Source organism: Nesoenas mayeri (assembly GCF_963082525.1).
Source record: "Nesoenas mayeri genome assembly, chromosome: 2".
NCBI classification, from domain to species: Eukaryota; Metazoa; Chordata; class Aves; order Columbiformes; family Columbidae; genus Nesoenas; species Nesoenas mayeri.
Window position 1 is genome coordinate 84,621,439 of NC_137543.1, and position 21,752 is coordinate 84,643,190.

Sequence of the window (21,752 nt, forward strand, 5' to 3'; positions counted from 1 at the left end):
ATCCACAGAATAAAACACAGTGTGTTTCATGAAAGACAAGGCAAAAAATCAGAATATTATTGCACTGGCAGCCTGAAAAATATGTGTATTCAATAACAAACTCTGGTTTGTTTACATATATAATTCACATATTTCAGCTTATGTTGGACCTTCTATTAAAGGGAGAGATGTTTCCAACACTAGAATTTGAGAAAATAGCAGGGGGAAAAAGTATCTACTCTTAAGGAGTACAAAATCAGATACATGAAAGAGATTATAGGAAAAAAAAAATATTCCTATCAGAAGGCAGGTTTATTGAAAGGAAATTCTATCTGGAAAATGCAATAATTAAAAATATGGTCTGAAGGAAAACATTTATTTCCTATCTTTGATTTGGTAAGTGTGTTGAATGTCAATAAGAACAATGAAAGTGGAAGTGTCATGCTAGGTTCCAAATATATTTGTTTAACTACAAACTAGAAACTTTGTCTCAGATTACTGTAAATTAAGGGGGGTTTTACTATTTCAAGTAATATGTATTTAAACCATCGGAAAAAAATCCATTCTTGTGATAAACAGTAAGCTATCTGATGTAGCTTGGGACATTCTATCAGGTTCAGGTCCATTATCTCAAATGATGATACACCTTCCTACAGTGTGTTGATAATACCAAAAATACTAGCACTTTCTGAACGAAGCACTTTTTTTTTTTTTTCTGATTTTCTGTACTATGGATTATTTTAATGGACAACCAAGATATCAGCTTCAGCTGAGATGAGTACACTCAGTAGGTTTAGATACCTCTCACTGACATGAAAATGTAACCATTCAGTGTATCTGCTTATAGACATTTTCACTGTTAAATGATAATAATTTGAACAAAAAATGGTTTGAATCTTAGGAAATCTGTCTGAAAAAACAGCATTGTTGTGACTTGGAGATCTTTAATAGGCAGCCTATAACAATGAATTTCAGGCATTCTCTAGCAAATATCACATTTACTTGAGATAGCTATGAATGTCTGCATTGGAAAGGATGCTTTGTGCTTATGTTGGGTATGTCTTCAGACCAGGCATAACTCAATATTAGTCAAGTCAGTATTCTCCTATAACCCCATGCAGACTATTCATCAGTTACATTAATTCCTAATGTTATTTTATTGAGGTATAAATTAACAGAACAAACAAAACATGTACTGTATTAGTATTTCAGTGAGTTGGATCCAATACCAGAGTATGAACTATATCCATATTGCTTCTTAAAAAAATCATTATCATAAATTATTAACACCTAATTCTCTAAAATACTATGCTTCGCACGATAGCTAGTGTAAAAAAAGAAAATGCTATAAAAAACAGGTATTCAAGTCCGATATACGATATGTAAATCATTGTAGCTGTGCAGAAGTTGTCTAGAATGTGACTATAGAAAGATACTGTACCAAGATAAAATGACTGTAAAGTGAAAAGACTAATGAGGAGAAATATGTGTGGTCCATTGAAGGACCAATGAAAACTCATACAAAATACCTTTCTACAGACTGTAGAGGCTCTTCAAAGATAAATAAAGCAGGAACTCAACACGAGATTTTCTTAATGACTGGAGCGTTAGAAATTGGTGAACTGAAGACAATAGTTGTTATACTCTTTTTTAAACAATTATAAATAATAAGAGGATGAAAACTAGTAAGGAATCATGAGAAAGAATGTATAAGAACTTACTAAACTCTTGGAAAGGAAAATGATGTCTCTGTGGAATGAAGCTTCTGGATGATGAGACCACTGTCCTGATCTCTTCTAAATGATAATTTAAGACTGTTCTAATTAAGAAGTCTGCATAGTGAATCCATTGTTGTCAGGACTGAGAGAGACCATGCCATCTGAGAAAGACAGGAGCAGCTAGAAGTGAACTGAGAGAATAAGCCACTGTACTTTACAATGACAGTAGTGATGTAAGTACATACCTACCACCTGTCCTTATAGTGGCCATGGGGAACAGTGACATTGAGCAAGCAATTAGTGACAGAAACACATTCAAGTATAAAATATCATGGTATGAATTTTCACTTTTATGGTGAAAAAAAATATTTCTTACTAAAACATGGCCCTAAAGAGTATCTCTAAGATAATTCTATTTAATACATATTCTTATTCTTATTCTTTTTTTTTTCTTTTTTTTTTTTTTTTTAATGCAAAGGAAATGGACTGTAAATGCAGCTTGAAATAGCTGGTATGCTGGTATCAGCAAAATGGATAATCACACCTTAGGAAAGGTTTGTTATGGGGGTTGTTTTTTTTTAATTACCATTCAAGATCAAGAGCTATGCTTTTCAAAAGATGCAGTCAATAGCTAAAATGTGTGATACCTCTACCAAGAGTGAAAATACTATTTCACTCTTGATAAATTTGATCTTGTAAAACTGTCTTGAAGGCCTTAACATTGTCTATCAAGTCAGTTAATATAAATATAAACATAAAAACAAACAAAAAAGAACACCAACATATTTCCTGAAGTTCACATCCCACGGAATATCTATGTCTGTATTTAAAACCTGGAACTTAGTCCTGTGTGATATGGGGTTAAGGTTCCTTTCATCCATGAATGAAGGTGCCGAAGCAAGAGCATTTCATTGGTATGTGGAAGTATTCACTGCGAAAGAGGAAAAGAGCGGGGATCCATGATATGCATTTGTTATATTCCTTTTGAAAGACATTATGCCTGAATGGATAAAATTTCAGTTTATTGTATTACAACAATTAAATTTTCTACTCTGCTTGAAACAAACTTTTGCAGCCTCAGTATTTTTCACATTGGAAGAGAAAGTGATACTCACTTGCCTTCTGTTGAAGTGGTGCTCAGAAAACAGGTATGAAATGGATGAAACTGGCAATCATTGGAGGTGACGTTTGAAGAGCTTGTCCACTACTTTCATCTATCCTGTTTGCCTCTGGGCAACAGTATACGTGAATAACTTCTTTCTGTGTCCCATTGTGAGGCCATGCAGGAATTGTTATTTGTATTAATCTGAAAAGTCAATTACATTTGAGAGGTTACACTGCCTGGCTGTATTCTTTGTAAGGTCAGCAAAAACCTGTTTACCTTGCTTCAGAAAAGAAGCAAGATCCTAGCTTAAAAATAAGCACTATATATACATGCATCAAACCAAATCCAGGGACAAAATTAAGGACTCTCTTCCAATGTCACTTATAATTTTGCCTGCTGACTTCTGTGAAAACAATCCTGGTTTGGTCTCTTATGATAGAACAGTGCTGTGAACTGTAATATATCATTGTGGAAGGTTCTCATTCTCTGTATTAAAATGAATCTCCCTGCAGGCATGCTTAAGGCGCTCTTGCTTTAAGCTTCTCTAGCATTCCTCTTAAAGGCTGCAGTGCTTTTACACTTACAAACTTGTTTCTAAAGTGCCACCAATAAGGGAATAAAAGATAAGGAGACATAAATACTTTCTTGTGTGCACCAGAATCTGGTCTTTTAATTTTAAGAATTTTGCCTTTTCCAAGATAAGGTTTGAGAGAATAAAAGATCTTTCAAACATGGTAAAATATCTGCACTGTGCTTCTGTCTAGTTTCTTCTCTACTGTGGAAACACTGCAGAACAGAGATTAGAGGGTGGGTTTGGGTTTGTTTTGGAGGTTGTGTTTCGTTTGTCTGGTTGTGGTTTGTTTGTTTGTTTGGTTGGTTGGTTTTTAATATATAAATGATATCTTTTTTTTTTTTTTTTTTTTATTAACCAATCCTACTGGTTGATTTTGAGAAACTAAAACTTTCTTCCAAGTCTTCAAACCATAATGTCTTGAACTACCTCAATTTTGAGGCAAGTGCACTGAAAAGAAAATTCTTCTGGGAAATACATGCTTTTCAGATTGTCTTCTTGGACTATGGCAAGTTATCATATTTTAATAAATAGATTTTGGTATACAGATCTCTGGTGAGCATTATGATTAGTTGCTATCTAATTGATTTTTGTAAGTTATGAAAGTCACATATGGCTTCTTTAACTAGATGACAGTGACAAACAAGACAATATAGAAGAGCTGTAAATATTCAGAAACACAAAATTCATGGTTAGTGTTCAAGACTAAATTTTAAAGTTTTAAAATATTCAGCCTGGTAAAATTCAACAACTGAAATATTTGGGAAAGCTAGACTCAACTGTCAAAAGCTTTCCTCCCTTCAATTTTTACTTCAAACTGTTACTGAGTCCTTTATCTGAGGTAAAGGACAACAAAACCTCCATATCCCACTTAGGAAATTTTCCATATAATAAAGTAGTGAATATAAGTTTACCCTGACACAAAACATGCTGTGAGTAGTAACGGAAGAGTGCAGTTTGACTAATAAAGCTGATGCATTCCCATTGTCTCAGCTAAGTTCCCATGCCTTCAATGGAGACGAACAAAATGTAGGGACTAGCACTAGAGGCCCAGGCGCCTCAGTGGCATTTAGATCACCTGAATATGGGCCACAGCATCTATATTATGGAGAAGAGAGTTGTGTTAAATACAGTCCTTGGAAAATGGTCCAAATGTCTGTGTTATAGTGTTTCAGATACTAATGAAAACTATAAGCAGTAGAGACACTGGAGATTTAAAACTAATTTAGCATTGGAGCAACTAAATTAACATCAATCTTTAAGTGACACAGGAACAAATCTTCAACCATTACTTTGACAAGTAGAACAGACAAAAGAGGACAACTATTGTGTGCACAGTTTTCTCTACAATACTGTTATTAGCACCATGTCCACTGATGAAAACTAGAAGTGAAAATAATACTTAGCTACATATTTGCACAACAGAGCATATATAAGACTATATATCCGTTTTAGTGTGAAACAGTTATATTGGGTCATATGTATAAAAAATAGCTAGAAATATGATACTTTACAAAACAGGAGGAATATTATTCTTGGTCATAATATCTGGTACAAATTACCACAGAAATTCTATCTGCTGTTTTAGAGGAAAAACCTTTGCAGAAATATTCTACATATCCCCACAACAATCATTTAGTCAGCTAACATATTACATGGCAGCTCAATGCAATAAAGAGTTCTACTTAAGAACCAATTGACACCACGAGTAAATTTTAACCCATTCTGTCAGTGAGACCATGTCCTTTTCTCTCAAAGTCTTGTTAAAGTTGATGTTCCCCTCAGTATAGACAGAAGGTAAAAAAACCTAAGATGAAGTAGAAAGCATCTATTACCTTTCCAGTTTGGCCTTGAGAGCATTTGTGATAATCAAGGATGCACACACCCATTAATAAACTCTTCTGACAGTATAACGCCCATAAAATTAAACTTAGTAGAAAGAATTATTCCTGATTAATGTGATTTATATACTACATATTAATCAAGGAAAGATTTTCAGTATATTAATAAAACTGCCATCTATCATGTATGCTACTTATCAAACATTTTAACAGCAGCCAACTCCCTTGATGTTATCAAGAGTTTGGCATTTTCTTTAACTGCTCATGAGGTTAACGGAAGTTTGATTTTGATGAAGTCAGCTCCTAGCACAGAAAAGTACTGTTTATCTGCAAAATGTTCTACAACTCTTTCTTACTGAAAAAAAAAAAAAAAAAAAAAAGTGTATTGTGGGTCAATGTTATCTGCATCAAGATCTGTGTTTTCTTTGGGGCATTTGATGACTTTCTCTACATACAGCCTGTAGCTGCTCTCATCACAAAGATCTCTGCTGCTTTTTAGTCCAGACAAGGCTTCCAGCTTTCATAGGAATGCCCGCATATAATAGAAGGGCTCCTAACAAATGAGACAGGCACAGTGACTGTTAATGTTACTTGTGTGCTATTTTACAAATTGAAGTGAGATGTACCTATGTTAGATGAAGATCTATTTTTACCCATCATGCAAACTCTCTAACAGTAGAAAATATTATTTAGTCATGCATAAGACCATAAGATTTAAGACCCTAGTAACTTTATTAGAATCAAGGTAGATGCCAGAAAGCCAGAGTTCCAATTAAAGTCTACTGTGTTATTGATCTGTCAATTACATAAAGTTTTTAAAATTAAAAAAAACAAACAAAACAACTGACAAAAAACCCCCTATATTTATGTTGGTAACATCATGTGTGAAGTATAGTCTTAAATAAGAATTATCACTACTGTTAATTTCTTGAACAACAAAAAATAGTATTTGATTTATTATATTAAGTGACTGACCTAACATGACCTTTTCTTGTGTACATCATTAACACATTTTCTCTAACTGTTTTAACTCTAAATTCAGCTAGCTGGGAGTTTTTCCAGATGCCTGGAGGATAGAACAACTAGAAATAAACTTCTAATTGGAGAAAAATGCAAAAATATTTTTTAGAATAGACTACATGTCTGTCTTAAAATGTAGCATCAGAGGAACAGTTCTGGCAATAACCCAAGTGACTTGTTTTGACATGATTTAAATTAAAATGTTGGTGTTTTTTTTAAATACAATCATTTCAGTGTGACCTTTTTCTTTTAAGTTTCACATAATTTATATTAAAAGCAATTAAAAAAAAAAAAAAAAAAGGTCACAACTGAAATGGACTATTGACAAAAATCTCAAATTTAAGAATTTCTGCTGACCCAAAGCTTCTTTTCTGAAGCAAGGTAAACAGCACAGTTCATGAGTACATCCTATTTCTGTTTTGTGCCTCAGCTTCTGACTGACCAATAAAACCCTACAAATGCAAGAAGGCTTAGAGGAGATGGGAAAGGGCAGCATGCCCATGAAGCTCAGGGCATAACCCAGAGCGTAACTGACCAGAGCTTTTGCAAATAACCTGACTTTATCTCAACACAAATGGGGGAAGAGGGTGGCTTTTGTTTTAGTTAAACATCTGTCAACAATTGAGTGGATCAACTGGCAGTACCTTGAGTTTATTTAAAGAGTGCAAATTTCTTCCTGAGTTAGCCAGGCTATGTTGGAGGGGTGGGTTGAATACATAAAGCATAAAAGCTGAACAAGTAACAGAAATATTTCAAAGAGATCAATGCATTCCTTCCTGGAAATTGTGGATGCCCATTATTATGATGGTAAGCATATTGTAGAGGCTATTAATGTGAATAACATTCGCATTGTGATTCAACAGTATACTGCGATTACTGTATTTTGCTAAGCGTTACTTATATTAGTCATTTGTGTTTTCAGTATATTTTGTATTGCTCTATTAAATCAGAAATTCCATATATCAAATATCTTCAAATAAGTAAATTTGATAATAAAGAGTACAGCCTCCATTCATGGAGTATCTAAAAGAATTTAGGGAGTATTGAACTCTGAAAACTCAGGACAGGAATATTTTTTTATCAGAAGCTATGAAAGTTCTCAGTTCCCCAGTGTATCTGTAGGACAAAATTTAGTATATCTGTGGCTTGAGTGACATGCATTGTGAACCCCATGTCTACCTGTTAGAGAAACTGCTTTATTTGCTTTGTAAAACAAATCCCACTAAGAGGTACAAAACCCCTGCAGTTAGGTTTATCAGTGATCAAACAAGAACAAATCAATGCCATAAATGAAACTTAGCTCGGATATGTCAGAAATTACCACAAAAAGTGTTGAAAACAAGTCTTTCACGTCCCTTCCACTGACAAGCAGCACTCCTTTTCTCCAGTGTTGTTGGTAGTACAAAAGCTTTCTAGGATGTCTTAGCTTGCAACTGACATCACACATTATCCCCTCTGGCTTTTTAGGTAAGCTCTCACTGTCCTACTATTCTCAAAACCTGGTATTATTTGCTGCTTACTACTGCTCCTTTCAGGAGTTCACAGAAGTGACCCGTCACTCCAGTGTGCTCCATGGTTCCAAGTGACAGACTCTCCCCAAGAGAGTTTCGCTCTGCTCCAGGTGGGCACCTTTGGACAAACCAAGAGGCAGTTTTTCTTCTCGTTATTTAGCCTCTATCTTTTAATAATATGTGGCAAACAATTCACAGGCAAACTGTGTGCAAATGCATCATGCAGTTATACCATCCATCTTCTATCTTCTTTCTGCAAGAAAATATCTTGCAGAGCTATGTAGATGTGACAGAGGCAAAATCTCCAACACATTTCTCTCAAAAAATCTAATCTGGTTGGTTACTCCATATAACACACAAAAAAAAAGCTTCTGCACAAGGTATATAACAATCCTCACACAGTGATTCTCTTACTTCTTTTGCCCAATTTCTTTGCACTTTTCTATGCTTTCATCTTCTCTGAGCCTTTTAATTTTCATACTACTGAAATGTAGAAGCAGCTTAAAGTTCTTTCACCTCCATTATTTCCCTCTGACAGTCTCTTCAGTTGCAGACTGAAGTAGAGAGCAGTCTCTACTGTGATATTTCCAGCATTCTGTGCTAGTGAGTACAAAGACACATTTAACTCACACTGCTAGGACTAACTTGTCCCTACAAAATAATCTGGCACTTGTTTTTTCCCCACCTGGATGCCCTTCATTAAAATTACTTACCTTTTTCCTTCTTGCCTCCCAGCACTCTTACCTAAGTATTGGTTTGGTACAAAAGTAATTGAGGCTTTTACATTGTTGAAATTTACTGTTTGATACTGGAATGCCTTCTTAAATGTGGTTATGCTATACATCATTTTAATGCACTTTTCATGCTTTATGTTGTTTTTGGTTTTTTTTTTTTTTTGCAATTGGCTTATTACTTGTCCTTTATTTTATATTTATTTTAGACTATGGAAATAATGTTAGACAAAAAGCAAGTTTGAGCAATTTTCTTATTTGAGATCAATATGGGTCATAAAGCAGCAGAGACAACTCACAACATCAACAACACATCTGGCGCAGGAACTGCTAAGGAACATACAGTGCTGTGGTGGTTCAAGACATTTCACAAAACACGTGAGAGCCTTGAAGATGAGAAGTGTAGTGTCCAGCCATTGGAAGTTGACGACAACAAATTAAGAGCAATCATGGAAGCTGATACTTTTACGATTACATGAGAAGCTGCTGAAGAACTCAACATCAGCCATTCTATGGTTGTTTGGCATTTGAAGCAAATTGGAAAGGTGGAAAAGTTTGATAAGTGGGTGCCTCGTGAACTGACTGAATATAAAAAACAAACAAACAAACAAACAAACAAACAGCATTTTTCAGTGTCATCTTCTCTTATTCTAAGCAACAATGAACCATTTCTCGATCAGATTGTGATGTGCAATGAAAAGTGGATTGTATATGACAACCAGCAATCACCAGCTTCAGTGGTTGGACCGAGAAGAACCTCCAAAGCACTTCCCAAAGCCAAACTTCCAGGAAAACAAAAAAGGTCATGGTCACTGTTTGGTGGTCTGCTGCCATTCTGATCCACTACAGCTTTCTGAATCCAGGCAAAACCATTACATCTGGGAGGTATGCTCAGCGAATGGATGAGATGCACTGAAAACTGCCACACCTGCAGCCAACATTGGTCAACAGAAAGGGCCCAGTTCTTCTCCACGACAACACCCAACTGCATGTCACACAACCAATGCTTCAAAAGTTGGACAAATTGGGCTACAAAATTTTGCTTCATCTGCCATGTTCACCTGACCTCTCACCAACCAATTGCCACTTCTTCAAGCATCTCAAACACTTTTTGCAGAGAAAACACTTCCACAACCAGTAGGATGCAGAAAATGCTTTTGAAGAGTTGGTCAAATCCTGAATCAAAGACTTTTATGCTACAGGAATAAACAAACTTATGTGTCACTGGCAAAACTCTGTTGACTGTAATGGTTCCTACTTCGACTAATAAAGATATGTTTGAGCCTAGTTATGATTATTTAAAATTACAGTCCAAACCCACAATTACTTTTGGACCATATCTTATATGATATTCAGCAAATTGAGTCCTGTTGAGTCCTAGTTTTGTCGGTTATATAATTCAGATGGAATGCTGACACACAAGCAGCTTTCTGGTATGGGGAGTCTTTCTAGAGGTAAAATACTTCTATTAGTTCCATAATCTTCTTTGTGTCTGTCATTCAAGGATACATAAGGATTTTCTCAGTTTTTGTGCTCCTCAAAGTCTGCATATTTTCTCTAATTTCTAAATCTTCAGGATGTCTGACTGATTTCTTCAAGTCAGCTTTATTTGTTTTTCCAGTGTCTAGGCAAACTTCCTCAAATTTGTGGTTTGAAACTGTGAGAGATAAAGGGGTTCTTTCTCTCAGTTCCTCCCCAAAGCTTAGAAAATAGCTTTACTTTGTGTGCTGCCTTGTTTATAGTTAGCAGGAATCAAGTTTCCTATGCTCAGGCTGAGCCTTTTTCTTTTCAACTTCAGACAGTGTTTTATTTTCAAAATGTCTCAGTTGAGGTCCTTTTCCCTATGAGTCTTGGTTACTGTTCAGAAAGACTCATGCTGTACTCACCTATCCATTTTGCTGCTTCCCATACTGTAGGAAGGTGTTCAGATTAACTTGAGACTGATAAATTAAAAAAAATTTATTCTTCCAGTGATTGGTCCAGTTGGGGTGTGAATCTGCCCAATTTGCCTCTCTAATCATCCTCTGGAGTTCTACCAGCTGCCTGCTCCTCTTCTGAAAGCAGTGGGTGCTGTCAGGCATGCTCTGCTTGGTAATCTCCACAGAACCCTTGTTATTCATTTTTTAAGTCCTTGACCATCACATTCTTTGGCATTTTATTTGGTTGTCCCCCCATTAGTAGCCTGGTATCTGAAGCTTTTTTTTTTTTACTCTAACTTCTCCTCATCATGTCAACTCTCTTGCTTATTTGGTTAGTGTCCAGTCTTAACAGGATGTCAAAGAATGCCCTTGAATGTCCCAGTGTACATCTCTTTTGTCTTTATACTCAGTAAAATAACATAACCAAACTAAACATTCTGCCCTGCTGAACTCTTAGACTATGAGAAAGCTGAAAGCATGTTAGCCTTATTTCTGATAAATATTATGCTAGGTATTTTCAAATGCACAGCTCATGGCTTCTCACAGGTATAAGATCCTCCACTAGGTCACATGCACATATGAGATCAGAGACAAAGAATTTCCTAAAGTTTTTTAAATATATTTTGCAAAGTATGTTTCAAATTGGGAGGCCACTAATATTTATTGAACTAAACACAGTATTCAGGAAAAGAACTTACAAAAATTACAAAATTGACAATGAAGGAATCTGTTTTAAAACAGTTCATATTAATTTATCAGGTTGTTCTAGTAGAACAAAATACAAAACAAACAAACAAAAGAATACTACAAAAAAAAAAAAAAAAAAACCAACCTCCAGCTTTTCTGTTTTGAAGCTGTTTGTACATGGTTTGTGGAATTTTCAATTTAGGAAAGGCTTGAATGCGTGCATTTCCAGATTTTGGTCAAATCGTGGTTCAGTCATGCAATGCCAGGAAGAAAGTGAGAATGGTGTTTTGGTAACAGACTTAAAGTAACAAGAGCTGTCAAAGTAAACATGACCAAAGCATACTGATTTGAAATTCATATACTATAAGAAAAAGGAAAACTGCTTTTAACAAATTTAATATCAGTATTATATGTGTGGTTTTCAACCCTCTAAACATTTTCATCCCCATAGTGCATCTCTTGCTTTGATCTTAAACAATAAACAGCTGTATATGACTGCTATCTCTATGTTACAGGTTCTGTTTTATAGCTGGAAATTACTTGCTTTTATACCTCTTCTGAAAATCAGAACAAACAAAAAGCATTCAAAATTTAAGACTGCAGAGTATACTTGTTAGGAGCCAAGAAATTGATACAACACATATAAAAACCTGAAGATGAGTATCATTTGCTTATGGGAAATGTCATCACTATCTTTTTCTGAGTCTCTCTATTGCCACAGTAGCAGTTAACAGAAAAAAAAAGAAAGTATTTCAGTGAATCACCTTCTTCAACTATAAAGACTAAAAGAATTATTCAGACAGAACATACAATTCTTAAATAACACCATGCAAAGAAGCCAAGTGGCTGGCAGTCACAAGCAATGTCGGTAGCCATGATCCAACACCTCTCCCTGTTTTCTTATAAAGCAGCCAAAAGATGTGTCAAGCAGACATAAAATAAACAAACAGAAAATGCCACTTAAGCAAGGGAAAGAAACAGATCCTGAGGAGATAAAAATAATAAACAGCTATGGTTAAGTACTTCACCTCATAGCCATCTACTGCACTCCTACATCAAACTCTAAATTTAGATATCCAAGAAAAAGAAAAAAGCAAAAGAAGAGCTGTTGAGCGGTTGGTTACTGAGAAAAGGTGATGAGGAAAAGCCTTTCCATATTTTTAGGTCCTCTCCATGCCTGTTTCCTGTACACAAACCCTCACTGAATAATGTAACGTTATCTCTGTTATGCAATTTTAGTGTCATCTGTCCCAATGTCCAATTTGTCTCAGCATATTTATAGAAAAACATGACAGAAGTGAGCAATATCTGTGATCCAGGTGGTTTTAAAAACAATTTCAGCCCTGTAGCTGACACACACGCTAAACTGACTGTAAGACGCAAATGTTATCTAGATGCTAATTTCATTTATATCGAACACTGCAGCAGAAAGTAACTTCAGCACTCATTCTCTTTAATATAATATGGACAGGATCCCTCTGAGGAAGGAGAGATCTTGTTTGCAGGCCTAGGTGGAAGTGTCCCAGGAGATCCATCTCAGGTTTCTCTCTTGGCCAAAACTGAGCAGTTAACAAACATTTGTTATTAGTTTGGTCAGCAAACAGATACCCTGCTACAACAGAGGCAGTAGCAGAGAAGAAAGATTCTTCAGCATTTCCAGTCCTGTCTTCCAATAAGGCAGACTTGAAAGTCTGGAAACTTTTCTGCATAATTAGAGAAAAAAAGTGTCATTTGTCTTATTCCTTTAGATGGATACAATAGGTCACACAGTCTAACAGATAATATCAGTGTAATTAAACCTTGCACATTTATTTTCCTGACTGAATGATGAGAGGTATGAATTAGGACAAGAACCTTATGCTTTGACTGTGAAATTTGCTATGCTGAAAGGGAAATCAGAAATGAAAAGTGATCATTTAGGTCAGGTTTTGCAAGAGTATAATCCATAACTAACAAATAAAACTTGGTGAAATTTTTCAGCTTGGACAAATAAAGCTCATAATAGAAGAATGCAATTCCCTCCAGTCCACATCACTGGAAATGCCATTTAGAAGATTGCTTCTTACAGAAATAAAATATTTTCTATCCCTAAACTGCACCCAGATTCTCACTGAACAAAAAATCTGACATACAAGCATTGAGTTTAGACATGATCACAAAGATAAAACATCAGTGGATAAGAGAAAGACAGAGACAGAGTGAAGCAAAAATGGATGACAATATGTATTATAAACTGACTATTTAGTACCTTATATAATACTTAAAATTTAGAAGATTTTCTGAAAAATCTCATCACTGAAATATCTATCTCAGGATGCAAAATGAAGTCAGTTATTAATCAAAATCTTGCCAAGGCAAACATGGAAACTGTTTTTAAAAACCAATTCATAGCTTATATCTGATAAATTCAGAGTGACCAGACCTAAGCCATTCTGCCTGGCAAAGAAGAAAAGATTCAGAAATTGACTGCTGAGTAGCCTTTATCATAAGGAATCTGCTGCTGTCAACAAAATATTCTGACAAGCAATAAGGTCATGACATGAAAAAGCTGCTCTCACCCAGTGAGGCCAGAAGCCATGCAATTACTTCTGACTTCTGACAGCTGCTTTTCAGTAATTGTCACAGACATGAGTTAGGGGAAAAAAAAAAAAAAAAAAAAAAAGATTCTTAATAAGAGAAAGGTCTTAAAAAAACTTCAACAGGTAGATTTTGGGCAACTCCCCAACTCATTTGAATTACCTCTCATTTTACAATATTCTAAACATGCTCAGAAATCTATTTAATCTGTAGGGATTTTCAAAAAAGAAGTCATGCTACTGAGGTAAAAGCCTTTTTCAGAGATGTACTTTCCTTGTTGGCAGCTGAGAAATTGTTACTACCTTCTGATTAGTAGTACCTACAGAAGTTAATTCACACAGGTGTCAATAAGTGATGCTTTTCAGTGGTGCTTGAGCAGAGTTTTTTAGAAATGCTCTTAAAAACCTGAAAGAAATACTCAAAGAGTGTGAAAATGGCAAGAGATAGAAGTGATGGTAGAAAACCAAACATTTCAGCCTCAGCATAAGTCAAGGAAAGGAATACATTAATAAACAGGGCAGTTTGAGTTTTCAAAATGAAACTACTGCAAGAGTTACAACATAACACCCTATTCCTCTGAATTCGCAGTGCATAGTTGTTCACTACATTCAGGTACCAGATCAGCAATGAATGGATCAACAAGAAACTCCGAGGACAGTGGAAGAAAGGGAGATAAAATAACATTCTGGGAAGAGAGCATTATATTATTGCAGTCCCTGAAGTAGAAGTAATGAAGAACAGTTGTGTCAAATACACAGGCAGTTAACCTCACTTGAAGATTTTTTTTTTTTTTCTTTCTCTTTTTTACTGAGAGTGAGAGGAAACCGAGGTGACATGTAAGAAAGCTATACTTGGGTAGAAAGCTAGTGTGCACTCATTTTTTGACAATACACAGACAGGAAATTCAGAGGTGGGGACAGATACCAGGAACATTTAGTACATAGAAGCAGACTGGAAAAATTATATAAAAATGAGTAACAACAGCTCAACCAGTCTATGTGTTTTGAATATTTATAGAATCAAATGGAGCAGTGAAAGCATTTCTGAAACAAGCGAAAAACGCAACTTGAAGTATGGTAGCAACAGTGGAGACAAAAAGGTCAATATATCAAAAGTCCCTTTGTCACTCAAGTTCTATAGCTTGCTGGCAGAAATACAAACCAAGACCTTTCAGAAGGGAAAATGAATCAGCATGGTAGCTAACATGCAGTGAAGAGGAACAGGCCAATGAACTGAAACACTTACGAAAGCTGAGGTACTAAAGGCTTTGGAAGAGACTGTCAAACAATAAAGGAAGAATGATAACTTTAAGAAGGTTGTCAGCATACAACATAAGGGGATGGAGGGATCAAATTCTGCAGATAGTAGCATAAACTGAATAGGATCAAAACCCAGCTTAAGTAACCCAACATTCAGTATGGGCAGGTAGACCTTCTTCTTCATATTCTTTTTGTTTGATCTTGGCTTAGACAAGACATACAACTTAGACATACAATATTCAGACTTGAAAGCATTATGAGAGCTAAAGCTCTTTCTAGATCAGGTATGGTAAACTCTTGTGTAGAACTGAGATGTGGAGATACAGCTAAGAAACCCATGAATCCAAATCTGCAAGAAACTTGTCTAGCCTAAGAAGCACCTCTGTTCTGATGTGCACTTGCTTAACCTTCCCCTAGTCACCTACAGCACTTTTGCCATTTTTCATTACTGAGGTTCTTTTTTTTTTTTCTTCCTTTTGCCCTTCCTATTCTCTCCTTCATCCTGCTGAGTGGGAGCAACCAATTGGGTGGGGCCTTAACTGTCAGCTGAGATCATCCTAACGTACATACAAAAAACCCTTGAACAAATGCAATTTTCATGTCATGGTGATGTTATCTGATGATTTAATCACCTTCAGCTGCTGCAGATCCTTTTATTAATTTAAAGGTAATTATTGATTTTTTTTTTAAAGGATGTTTTAACACACCATTTTAACTTTCCTTTAAAAAGTACTCCCTAGATCAAAGATAACTGTAGATCTTAAACTTGCAAGTCACTTTTCTACTCTTCAGATTCATATCTCTGTCTTTTACTGGAATTAAATTAATATTTATTGAATCAATTAAACAATTTCAGGAAAAGAGGTGTTGCTTCCTCAGAAACCACTAAGAGACAAGTATTTAGCAAATAGACATGAAAGATTCTAATAATATTATAAGGTCATATTGTGAACAGAAAATTACTCATTTTTTTAAAACTAATATAGTGGTTTATAGTAGTTGAAAATAGACTTTTAAACTCTATGTAGATGCCCAGTGAAACTGAGGCTGACTGATGAGAAAAAAACCCAAACTTCCTGCTATAGTAAAATTCAGTGAAACCTGTAAATAGATGGGGAAAAAAAAAAAAAAAAAGTGTACTAGTGCATGTGCATCTATGAGTAGGTTATACATTTGTAAACTTCCTATAGAGATGATGACTGACAGAGATTCTGAAAAACTGAAACATTAATAAGTAGTTTCACATCCAGCTGAGACAGAAAACTGTATGTTTTTCTCCTTTCATGAAATTAGATGAAATTGAGATAATAAAAACTTGGTGAATTGAGCTAGAAGCACACGCTACTCACTTCAACTGAACTTCAGACACACTTATATATATTCGCAGCTCTTTTCAACTTGTTTCTTGAAACAGACAGTGAAGAATTCATAGAGAAGTGTCAAAGAGCAGAACTTCTAGTTCAGATTATAACAACTCAACATCTCAGGAGGATGAATTGTAGAGTACAGCCTAGGAACTAAATTAAAAATCTCTCCTTATAAAAGAAACAATGAAAGGATTCATCAAGATGGGTTCTTACCCAGAGTTGCCTTCAGGTATTCACTTTAATAGGCACACATTCTTGACCTCTCTTGTTCTTGCTGCCATCACCTAACAACGGTGATATTGGTGGCAGAGTAAGACTAGAAAGTAGTCCAGAGAGCTGAAAGATGAAAATAGAAGGGTTTCCCACATTCTAAACTACTTTTGCTACAGTAATACGTGCAGTATTTTGAGAAGTTTTTAAGATCTATTTCACCTTCCTGTGCTGAAGCAGTGGCAGCCATATTTAGCTGGAATTTTGACTTACCAGGCAATAAACCCCAGGTAACTTGTTTGTAGGTGTCACCTTCTTATGCTTGCCAGTCTTGTAGTGGTGTTTTTTTTAACAGACAAAATAAATCTCCTTTATTACAAGTTAAGGCAATTATGATTTGTCTTCTGGCAGACAAGAGAAACACTATTGTTATTTGTAATCATTTTTCACAATGGAAAGACTCACATTACAGCTTGGTTGTCTCTGTCTTAAGCAGGCCCAGTTCTTTGATCTTGATGGGAAGTCTTCAGTTACCTGGCTTCTGTGAGACACTGTTCAAGTTGTGAACTTCTCATAGGAGGATATGAATTGCTTTAGACAGACCAATGCAAACCAAGCACAGGCAGTCACCCTGCTGGATTTTTTGTATGTTTAACTTGTGAAATGAAATAAATAAAAATCTAATATAAAATATGTTTCAATTTACATAGATCTAAAATTCAGTAGTCATTTGTTAGGGAAATAACAACAAGTGCTTAATTTCAGCAATGTCAAAATATTGTTCAGCAGAAAAAATTAGTATTAAAACTAAGTACTAGTTTTCTTAGAAGGACACAAGAATTAAAAAAAAAATAATAATAAAAAATATGCATGCCAGTTAGCATCTTTTGAAGTTCTTTTAATTTGTTCTACATGCTGACAAACACTGACAAAACCAATTTTCCAGCAAAAACATTGCACTGATTTCTTTCAATTGCCTTAACATGATTGTGACAGATTGCACAATATAAAAAGCAATTCTATCAGCAAAACAAATCTTACACACTACACCTACAATTTCCCCCTTCTAAAGCATCTGTCACTGCTTTTAAAGGCCTCATATTTCATATTTCAGTGGGTGGGGAAAAATACCTCTTAACTTGAGAGATTAGCAAGGATGTTATACCAGTTTTGTTGTGCATCGGATATTTTTATTTGTTATTGCTGTGGCATAGTGTCTGAAATTCATTTTTGTGTAAAGAAAGATTTCCTTATGAACAATGTTTATACTGTAATGATGGAAGAAAAGCAAACAGATTAATTAAATGAATGAGGCCTGATGTTTTGTCTTCACTAATTAAAATATCTTCCTCCTCTTTCCTATGGTACTACAGTGAAGCAAATATGTTACGATAAAAAGATCAAACTCTGTTTCTTATATTGTGAGAAAAATGCCCGTGCTCACTGTCAAGCATTTCAGAACTCATTCAATTCTTCTATTACGGACCAAAAAACTAAATGTGTTAGCTGTAAGTTAAACTTGCTTATGCTAGACAGAAAGAGCAAAGGAAAGACTTAGAAGAGATTAAAGAATGGAATAGGTTCAGAAAAAGAAAAAAAAAAAAAGCTCAAGCAAACAATGCAAACGAGGATTAAAAAAAAAAAAAAAAAAAAGAAAGACAAATGAATGTGAAAACATCCCATCTTCTTTTCCCATCTTCTTTCCTGGCTCAGCTTCACTCCATCATTCCTGACTCTTCTGCCTCCTACTTCCAAGAGGTGCAGAGGGATGGAGAACAGGGGCTGCAGTCAGCCCACACCAGCTCCTCTCTTCCCCTCCTTCCACCTCACACTTTTCCCTGCTCCAGGCTGGGTCCTTCCCAGGCAATGCAGGGCAACACCTGCCCCAGCGGGGTCTCTCCGCGGCCGCAGGGGAATCTCTGCGGGGGCGCCAGGAACAGCTCCTCCCCTCCTCCTGCTCTCCCCTCGGGGCTGGCAGGGCTGTTTCTCACACGGTTTCCCTCAGCCCTGGCTGCCGGGCAGCGTTTTGCCCTTTCTTCCCCAGGCTTTCCCCGAGGCGCCCGCCCGTGGCTGAGGGGCTCAGCTGTGCCCTGTGCTGGAGCCGCTGGAGCCGCTGGAACCCGCTGTGTCCGGCACGGGGCAGCGCCGGCCGCTCCTCACAGGGGCCAACTCGGCAGCCCCCGGGGGCTGCTGCTGCTACCACCTCAGTACCCGCAGTTAACACCTGCATCTGCTATTTGTGAAACAAGGTGCCTGCTATAGATCAAATTTGACAGTTTCAGAAAGCCATGACACCTAAAATTGACTCTTCTTAATGTTTCGTTAGCTTGATGTCTTAAAATTTCAATTGATTTGCTTCATTTAGCTACTATTAAAATCCACTCTGTATGCTTATACCTTATTAAAAGTCCACCACTGGGAAAATGTTCAGTGCATTCAGGGAATTGAAAGAAAGCAGTGAGGCCAGCCACCTTTCAATATCTATTTTTAAATTATCCATTTCTCTTAGCCTGGAGAACTTAGTGTCAGTTTAAGATGCATTACCTTCTTTTTCTTCCTTGGTAAACTCACCATGATTCACCATGGTACAGTTGGCAGGGAAGAAATAAAGTCAGTTTCATGAGCTTTTTATTTTATAAACAAAGAGGTCAGAATGTCCTCATCTTGAACTTAGTCAATACAAACTCATTGCCTAGAATATAGCAATGCAATGCAGCTTTCATCTCTGATGCATGCCTTTACTACTTTAATTTTTCCTTGAACTTAATTTAGTCTGATACTTCAAAATGTTTTCTGTCTAGTTCTCAGTCTGAACTACTATTCTTTTTAATCTGAAAGACATGGAGGGGCAGGATGAACCTGTAAAAATTATGCTAGACCTTAAAGATTTGGGGGCTGATATTGAAAGGTTAAGCCTGGGACATTTTAGTAGAATTTTTGTTTACCCAATCAAATAAGAGGTTTACCTGGGAGAATTACTTGTCTTCACTCCATTCCCTTACCTTCCTGTAATATTGCTACAGTACAATCAGGAGAAGTAAGTTATAAACATGCTTATTGACATGCAGCTGCCACAGGAAGCATGAACTTCCTTCTGACAATGTATCTATAGGTCTCAGAGTAGAAGCCGTCCAATGCAGCTTGGCCTGAAGCACCTTAATGGCAAAATTTGGTATATATTGCTTATTCTTGTACTCCACAGAGAACACTGAAGGACTTCTTCACCTGCAAGAGTCAGACAATATTTCCTCTCCCAAGTCATCGAAATTACAATGTAAGAAATGTCATTCCCACCCCCACCCCCTCCTTATTATTTATTTTACAAAACCAGAATTAGTTTCAATGTTATTTTCATAAGTGTAGTTTTTTGCTTTGCAGTAGATTGCTCTTTAATAACTCACACAGACTGTCCTCAACTGTCTGACATAAGTTTAATCTCCAGTTTTACTCCACTGCTTCCACCACCAAATGAGAGCTAAGTGCAGATTTATGTGAATATAACAAGTAATCATTGCTTTTTTCTTAGCCATCTCTAATTTTTGCTTTATGGATAGTCAGTTCGTCTTCTGTCATCTTAAGAGCTATCTCATTATCCTATATTTATCTTACTGCCCATGCAGGAAATTCTTATATTCATTTTTTAAATACATAAAGACATTTTGCATGCACTTTGTAAAACTTCCTACACTTCTTAGTTGCAGAGGTCTAATTGTTTTCAGCAGGATGTACATGGAAACCACAAGATCTCTTCATCTTATTTTTACCCCATCCCCTCATTGGAACTGCATTTGCTTGTCTGTAACGGATTCCTTTTATTTACCTGTTATGCCCAAGCTGGAACACTCATTCATGTTTTTGTGCTTCAGGCTTGTCTGAAGGAAGCTGATATTTTGTGTTAGCCTCCTTTCCCTTCTTCTCCTCCTGCCCTCTTACATCCTACATAGCCACCATGCAATGCCAGAGTAGAGTCCTGTGCTGTCCTGGTTGCCTGTCTTTCCAAGAAAGGAGCTTGTTTACGATCACTTAACTGCAATGTGGAATTTGAATATAGTCTTGAAGTGTAACCTCTGCTTGGATATGCTTCTGGTTGTGCTGGCACATACTAAGAAATAATAAAACGTTGCCATAGTCTTTAGCTCAAAACAATGGTGTGAGGGATGTGAAAAAACTACTTACAGTACTAGTTTAACTATATATTCCATGGGGGAAAAAAATCCTCTTTATGTTTGTTTTATGTCACTAAAAGGAAATAAAAGGAGGTCATCTTCTGCATCTACTTTGGTTACACTGCCAGGAGTTGTAGCAGAGCACTGTAATCAGCATGCGCTCAGACTGTTATAAGCACTGTAGCCGTAAAAATGTGTTTCACAGAGGTGAGAGGTTGAATTTGTAAAGGATGGATTGTCACAGGAAGGGACCAGAAGTGTGCCCAGAGGTGGGAGGTATGTATGAGGTAAGCAGCAAACCTCCCTGTGCCAGTGGAAACCAATTCCAGACAGCCCTGAGGTGATGGCATCACTGCCAAAGATACCCTGGTCAGAAAAGGGGACACACATTTCCAGGGAGGATCTGGAGCTCCTTAGGGAGTTACAGTCAGGAGTCCATGCCTGGCTGGCACAGGGTCTGTTGGAGAAGGGGGATAGTGAGAGCTGTAGTGCTGGGGAGAGCAGCAGGGGTTACAGGGGTCACCCTGCCCACCAACACTGCCCATCACCACTTGGGAGCAATTTTTACAGTGTTCCCAGCCATGAAAATAAGCAAAGTTCAGATCGGGGAGAGGAAAGGGTATATTTTTCTCTAATTGTTTGTGCTCTTTTTTCTTCAACACTGTAATCAGTGCTGAGAAGTTTCTGGGAGCTAGCAGCACTGAAGTAAAATTCCCTGACATTAGGCTGTTTCACCCATGACAGTTGTTTTCTTGAAGGCAAATGAGTGTGTCTGGGCAAGAGTCTGATACTCAGTAGTAACAGCTGAGGAAATTATGTTGTGTCATCCCTAAAATGCTTCTATAATCACTCCAAAATGGTCTACATGCTTTAGATGCATTTATGTTCCTGTTAGTGGTTACAGATCCTGATTAGAGTTCATCCTGAGTATTGTGCATTACAGCAGATTTTGAATGTGACAATGTTGCTATATGGCAGACTGGTGCTACAAAAAGCTTGAACTTGTCAAAAAAGGATGGTTGGAGAGCTGGAAGCAGATCCCAGGTTTAAATTAGCATGAGTAATTTTCTGGAAAGACATTATTCCAGTGA